This window comes from Cryptomeria japonica, chromosome 10 (assembly GCF_030272615.1).
Source record: "Cryptomeria japonica chromosome 10, Sugi_1.0, whole genome shotgun sequence".
NCBI classification, from domain to species: Eukaryota; Viridiplantae; Streptophyta; class Pinopsida; order Cupressales; family Cupressaceae; genus Cryptomeria; species Cryptomeria japonica.
In genome coordinates this window covers 426,351,995-426,360,103 of record NC_081414.1, presented here as the reverse complement: position 1 = coordinate 426,360,103, position 8,109 = coordinate 426,351,995, and the positions used below count along the sequence as shown (strand labels likewise).

The following is an 8,109-nucleotide window of genomic DNA, read 5'->3' as shown; positions in this document are numbered from 1 at the left end:
CTTTGACTCAACAAAAGTAATAAACACTTATTACTCTACATAAATACATGTTTAAGTGATTTATAAGAATATCACTTAACATATTTTTACAATGAAGGTTCGTTGAAAAGTCATAAAAAATATATGATGCAAATATTATGCAAAGAAGATTTAAATAAAATGAAATAAATAAAGATAGGAAAAAAAGCCTAAGTCTTTGTCGAGCATATCAGGGTAAAACGAACCCTAAAGCATTCATTTTATTCTTTTGCTTTCTCTTCGTTGTGGCGCTGCCATGAGGGTTTTGCTCCTTCGAGGGTTTTGGATGGAAATTTTATTTGCAAACCTTGTGCACATGGTAGTTGTCATGGTAAGTCTCTGTTATTGTGAACGAACACACTATTTGAGTTTTACCATATTTGCGTAGAAGAGTCACCGCATCTACATTTCGACGATCAGTGCACTTTGAGGACTATTATCTTCCTTGTATTCTCTGACAGTCTTTCTGATCATTAGGAGTGTTGTAATGGTATTTCTTACTGTCACAATCCCGTTTTTGGTAGCATTTTGGCTGATATCATTCTCTCTCTCATATGAATGTATTCATAGTATTCTATTCTTTGTTAATGATTTCTCATGTTTTATGCTTTGTATTTTTTATTTTGGCATTGTGTGTTGTGTTCTCTTAACTGTGCATCTGTAAGCATCCTCGATGACTTCTATGTTGTATGATACTGCAACCATACCTTTTTCTATCAGCTGCACTATTAGGGCTGTGGTTCTGTACCTTTGACTAATAGCTCAAAGCTGCTCTTGTGGAGTGACTGCCCATGATTGCTTTGCTTGCACCTCATTGTGATGTCTTCTCATGATCATGGTTTCATTGATGGCTTTAAGGCTTCCCGCTGTGTGATTGACAATATTTATCATTGTCTTTGTTGAGCTCTATGGATTGTTATAATGACTATGTTCTTTACTGTACACCACTGCCATTATTCTTGACTTCATGGTGATTGAAGTGATTGTATTTACTGTTCTTGCTGACCGAGAAGTCTCCTATCACTGAGACTGTCCTTATAACTGCACTACTTCAATCAGGCTACGTGAGATTGATCTAATACTTAATGTGTTCACCACTCATGGGGCATGCTATGGTAAAGATCCTCAACTAAGGTGCCATGACTGCTTTGATGTTGTTACGGTGATATTAATTTGTTCTACTATCAAGGTCCGTACCTGTAGCTTCATCATTTTTTTTCTCACTACTAACTTAAATGGATACAATCCACATGATCTGGTCATTATACTTTACTCTCAAATGCCACAACCTTTATTAGATGAGGCCGCTTTGATGACTGCTATTTGTAATGATCCTTGGATGTGATGATACCTTCCGTGTTGAATGCCTATATGAGGGTTATGTTTTTGGCTGCTATGATATAGAAGATTGTCACTGCAGCCTTTGTCTAATATTCAATAACTCATGCTATGATAGATACTAATGCTTTGTGAAAACTAAATGAATATTTCCTTTTCAAAAACTATTGTCTATGGTTGGTGAGAGACTTGTCTTTGTCTCTTACTGCGTGACGCCTTCTCTAATGGATACCATCTCATCTTATGCTCTAAATACACATTGATCACTACTTGGATCTATGCTTTAAGATTGCATATGGATATGCGAAGATTGATCTCTTATTGTTACTGAGCATAATGACTGATATGATTGTCATATCCAACTCTTGGTGTCAGGTTATTGTTCTTACATGCCTTGACTGATCTTGGACTTGCATTTCTGGCATTAATGATTGTATTTTGCATTATTCCTTTTGTACATGGTGAATATCCCTTGCAACTGTTCATTGACACCATGTGACCTTTATCTTTTGTGGTTGCCCACCTTTTTACCTTCACAAGAATGATATGACATCTATCATCCAATGCCTTGTGACTACACTATCCTTGAAAGCACTATCACATAAATGAACCAAGTCTAATGACTTTTTAATTTTTCACATGACAGCGTTGTTCTCTTTTATTCTTTCTGACTATTATCTCCTTGGAGTAATACAACTTGGGTCAATACGATTCTCATGCTTATTGTTCACTACAGATCTTCAATATTAACTTATTTCCAATGAACTGGCCCCAAGAATCTTTTCCCTTATCATACATTTTTTACCTCTCTTCTATTTTTTTCACTGTCTTAAATCACATCTTCCAATTTCTGGAACAGACAAAGGATCTTGCTCTGATTCAAACAATATTTCATACTATTGTTCAAGAGTCTTGTGATATTGTCCATTAGTCTTATTAGAGTCTACTTCTCCTCACAACATTGAAGGAACAAAGGCCCTAGGATCTTATAAGCCTTCATATAATCCTTAGTATCTTCATCATCTCAAACAGGTCTAAGATTGAGAGCATCCTTTATAGTTGTAAATGAAGATCCATCTTTACCAGTAGTAACTCTGGTGATGTGGCCATCTCTGACATCACAGGAAGCTTCATGTCCAGCGTTGAAGAAATTGTGAGCATAAGGTTTTACTGTCATGCTTTATCTTTGTCATATCTTCCCTTATCATGATAGCGCTACGCTCTGTCAAAAATCACTGTATTTAAATTGGTGTGTCTACATTCACTGCTCTTTAAGTAAATACATGGCTTTTAAACTCTGTAGTGACTCTATAATGGCTTCCGTCAATATCATACTTCGATTGTGACTGCTTTTGAATTGTTGATGAAACTTCAAACTTGTAGCTTCTATAGATTAAAACCTCTACTATCATGGGTTATTACTGCAACAATAATTATCTTATGATCTTCTTTGCCACAACTCTTGATACTATAAATGTTGCCATGCTAATTACTACTGCAACATTATTGACCGACCATGCAGTTTGACAATGAATCATGATTGTGACTACCCTATTCGATACTGTCCTAATTGATATTTGGCGCTTTAAATTGTTCTAGGATAATAAATCAGAAAAGATAGTGAGGTCATACACTTCTATACTTTTGACAGTCTTATTACCTTTTAGGATTGTACTTTCAATGGTGTGCAATACCATAATGATGAGTGTTTCCTATAGGTTTTACAAGCTTGATTGCATTGGCTATGTTTAATCCTCATTTTACCATTCATTGCTTTTATTTATTGTAGTTGTATTGAGAAGGTACCGATTATTTGTAACAATGCAAGAACTAATTAATTGTTATGAATGATGAGTATCTGATTGACACAACTACAATTATGTTAGGCTCAACCCATGTGCAATTGACACAACTACAATTATGTTAGGCTCAACCCTTGTGCAAGAGCATTTTACTCCACATCTTGTGATGTCTAACATATTAGTATGAAATACAAAGTATTCCAATAATGAATATCATACATGTACCTGCATAGTGAACAAACATGTTAGATAAATCAATGAAGTCCAGATTGTAAAGGATATTGATGATATTTCTCTGCTTTTCTTTGATGAATGAGATGACTACATAATTGATTTGATGCTCTATGAGAATAACTATGCATTTTCTAATGTTACATATAAAATGAATAAGTATCTTGAGCTCTAACACCACTTTCTCATTTCTTGGAGACACTTCTAGAGCAAAAAAGTGTAAGGAGCATGAAGACAAGCGACAATGCAGCCTCAAGGATTCGCCATTCAGGAAATGATGGATCCCTACTCCTTTTATATGTTTTCTTCTATAAATGTATAGTTTCTTTTCATAATGCATGGAATGAGTTACTCCCATGGCTTGTGTGGGACATTATACTTTTGATATTTATGAATAAAGAAAGCAATTTTATGTGCAAAGTTTGTATATTCTTGTTTCTTGTAAACACTTGCATTGAATCAATTATTCATTTGATATCATCTCTTATATAAGCAGTTTTGCATAATCCGAGGAAATGCTTTACCAACTCCACCTGATTGAGCTGAAAGCAAAATTAGGTAACAACATGATGACCAATATTTTAGAAAAGATTTTTTAGGTTAAATGAATATTTATTGGATGGTGGTGGAACACAAGTATTTTGAAAACTTGCAAAACTTGTTGGTGGTGTGAACTAAGTAAATGTAGGGTGAATTTGAAAATGTGTTGTGGTCAAAATTTGATTAGACTCTGATGATGTAATAAGATTTTGCCAACTTGTGTTTTGGGTAGATTGTGTGCGAGGTGGGGTTGTTTGGGTGGAGGATGTTTTCCCTAATGTGTTATTTTGCGTGGATGTTATTGTCACCATGGGTTGTGAGATGACACTATTGTTTGGTTGTGATGGGGGTTGTTGCATCTTTGAATTTTTGTTTTGGTTATTAATGTTTGAAGATGTCATAGTGGAAGTTGTGTTGGAATTATTTGGATTAGGGTTCCTTGTGTTGTAGAGCTGAGAATTTAAAGGTGGTACAGACATGGTGATGGCGTTAGTAGTATTGTTAAGAGGAAGACTAGTGGGTATTTGGTTTGATGATGATGGTTGTGTAGATCTCATATTGTATGATATTGGTATCCTTGGTGGTGGTAAAGTCATGACATTGTAAAAAGTGGTAATTGGGCTCCATTATGAGCCAATAGTAAAAAGTACTTTTCCTTATCCTGTTTTAAGAGGGCATTGTTGACAACTAGGACATGAGGATCCTACTATGCTTGATCTAATTCTTCATCAATTATCCTTGCTTGTATGTTTTGTAGTGAGAAAGGTTCATTTGGATTTGGAACTGTCATCATGGCTATTACATGTGCACATTGTCATGTTGTCTTGTGGGGGCTAAGCCCTATGTTCATAGTTGACGTGGGATATGTTGGTTGGTATACGTCATGAGGACTCTCTAGGATTGACGCTAATAAATGCAAAGATAATGATAATACAATCCATGAAATGACTATGTTTTTGTTGGATTTTTGAGTAATATTGAAACTAATATGCTTCTATGTTTCTATAATTTTTGATATTTTTGGATGGCAATGCAACTACAAGATGAGAATACTATTCTATGTTTTTAATTGTTTTTGAGATTTTTGGATGATGATTAGAATACTAGTTCATGTTTTTAGTTGTTTTTGAGATTTTTGGATGATGATGCAACTAAAATATGCAAATAATATTCTTTTTTTTTGGGTTCTTTTGTGATTTTTGACAATGTCTTGATGAAAATATGCAATCCTATAGACTTGATTCCTAGGAAATTTGTGAGCACAAACTTATGAATGTTTACCTATAAGAAGCCTTGACTTGAAGATACGATTATGGTTGATTAATTGACAGTGTGATAAAAGTTGTGACCTTGTGCTAGATTGATGAGTGTAAGGGTTGAGCTTGATAACTGAAGATTTGATGAGGTCTTGGTGTCTTTGACAATGGTGAAGTTTTAATCCTAAGATATGATTTCCTAAATTCCTTGAGAATAGCTGATTTCTATAATAAAATTGTCTAAGGATGCTAATGTTTTCAAATCGATTATGATCTAGAAGGACCTTAAAGGAAACTAATGTTGCAAAATCCTAAATGAACCTACTGATCTTGTCAATCACAGAGTTGAAAGCATTTTTGGACCCTAACTGAGCAGTTCGTATGACAAGATGCAATTTCTAGTTTTTGATAGGCAATTGCATAATCAAAATTGATAGATGCATGAAAGATTGATATCTATGATGCTAAAAATGTAGTATATAAGAAGGCATACACATATAATGAGACAATAAAACATAAATGAAAAACTTAATTGAAAACTAAATTAAAAATGCAAACCATAAGCCTTCCTTGAAATGTCCCATTTTCCTCTATTCTTGAGGACCTTGAAGGTGTTGGATTAATTGGCTCTCAGTGGAGCAATGACCTCCAAAGTGGCAACTCAAGAGTTGAGTAGCTACTTGATCATGATTGATTATGCAAATGATATAAAATGCAATGCTATGATTAATCCAAAATGCTAATTACTAGATCATTGAAATGAAAATTGCCTGTAGTAATGATGCTAAAGCTACAAATGCAAGGGATCCTTATTGCTCCAAAATGGGGGATATTTATAGGAATTCCAAGGTCAAAGTTGAGGTGGCTGGAATCAATGGTCCAGATCTGATCTGAAGATATCAAGGGCCAAGATTGAGGAAGTTGGAGAAGAGGTTGGAGGAAGAGACACTTGTCATCTCCGTGGTGACAAGTGTCAAGAAGCCTTGCTCATGAGAGGGCAAGTGTCCAAGGGAGGAGAAATGTGGCAAAAGTGCCATGTGTGTCAAGGGGAAAATATCCACACCATGGGAGGTTAGGATAAGGAGGTTAGAATGTGCAAGATAGGATAGGGTTAGTTAAACCCAGGGTTAGGTGGAATGGGTTAGGTTAGGGGATGGCTAGGTTAGGTGGTTAAAAGTTAGGAGCCATGTGCTCATTTGAATTTAGAAATTCAAATAATTAGAAAATGATAATTAATCTCAACAAACTTGAGTTTGTTGATCTTAATTAGGGATTAGATGAATTGATTTATATGGGGAACATTAATTCATTTAGAAAATTAATCAAAGGGGGATATGAAATGAACTATATAAATAAATCATGTAGATTTATTTACTAGTAGATGAATAGAGAAATTAATCAAATTGCTTGTGAATTCAATTAATTGGGAAGGGGGATTAATCAAATAACTGTGTATTTAATTAACTATCTTCAGACCATTTTTAGGTGTATACAATATCAATTGCATAATTAACTGTCAGATGCATAAAAAATTATATGCAATTGCGTGACTATTCCTAGAAGATGTGTTAATTAAATAATAGTTGTGTGAATCTATTTACAGTTATGTAAATGAGATTTACACATAGTTTTATGTGATATTTTTAGTGAAATCAATCTATCAGACATTTAAAAAACAATAAATATAGTTTCTCTATTGACTCAATGACTCTGATTAATTTAATTGTGTATGTTTTAGGCAAAATTCAACCCAAATTTCTAATGGTCTTAAAGAAATCAAAGATAACTTCAGACAATCTTTACATCCTAGGGACAAGGTTCATTGTGATGAAGTCAAGATCACACTTGGAATTTACTTCGACTCAAATGTAGAACACCTTAAGGAGTGTTGGTCATTCTTGTCCTTGTGAGAGAGGATGGGTAGGGTGATCCAGGATTGGAAGCATGACCCAATCACCCTCTCCTTGGAGAGTTACATATAGCTGATGCTAACTAGGAGATTTATGTCTCATCTTAAGGGAGCCATACGATGAGTAACTTCAGGGTGCAATGCTACACCCTTACACCAAAATCAATGCAATTCTTGGTCAATCAAAAGGGAAAGTCTCTAAATACAAGGTGTCTAATCATTGTTTTGGGGACTTGTGTTCTTGTCATTGTTGAACACTAGTGGATGTTGAGAGGGGGGGTGAATCATCATATACTAAAACTTGATTAAATCATTTATTCCAATAAGGCTTCATAACATCATTCGTCATACATGCATGAAAATAAATAACTTAAGCAACAAACTCATCCACACAAGAACACCAAAAATTTTACATGGAAAACCCAAACTGTGAAAAACCACGATGAGAGTCAAACTCATAATATAAGTATTAAATGTTTAGAATGATTTAGGCCATAGGCCAGAGAGCTCACTACTCTAGACTTTCAGGCTAAGGCAGACAACCTTAGGGAAAGATACAAAAGAAGACTTGCATAGCTAAAGACAACTTCTTCAAGGCAAGATACAAACTACTTGTCTAGATACAATAGAGATAAGAAATTGAACTATAATAAGATATCATCTAACAATATGCAGGTAACAGTTCATAGCTTAATACTCATCTAATCCAACTTCCATTACTGCACTGAAAAATATCAAACCTCTGTACATATGCACATTAGTTTCACATATCACACCACTTAAAACTTGCATCATCCTCCCATATATATCAGTCGCTCTTCATCCATATGTCCACACACACTCAATTAATTTGTCCTTTATATACTAGCTAGATCTTCAATATTCTCTATAAGGTCGACTTGTCAAGATGTAGCATGTATATTCACCAAAACAATCTACACAACGCATGTGGAAGACAAAAGAGACATGCAAATACTTACACCATGTCAGCACACCTTCCAAATATCTCAAAAAA

The 8,109-nt window shown here is 34.6% G+C and overlaps 1 long non-coding RNA gene across 1 annotated transcript; it reads left to right on the top strand.

Moving 5' to 3' along the window:
• Window positions 1–213: 213 nt before the first annotated feature.
• Window positions 214–3,809, top strand: LOC131075771 (uncharacterized). The gene is made up of 2 exons (XR_009113255.2): window positions 214–349; window positions 3,598–3,809. It is a non-coding gene; the product is annotated as an uncharacterized LOC131075771 (long non-coding RNA).
• The last annotated feature ends 4,300 nt before the right edge of the window (window positions 3,810–8,109 follow it).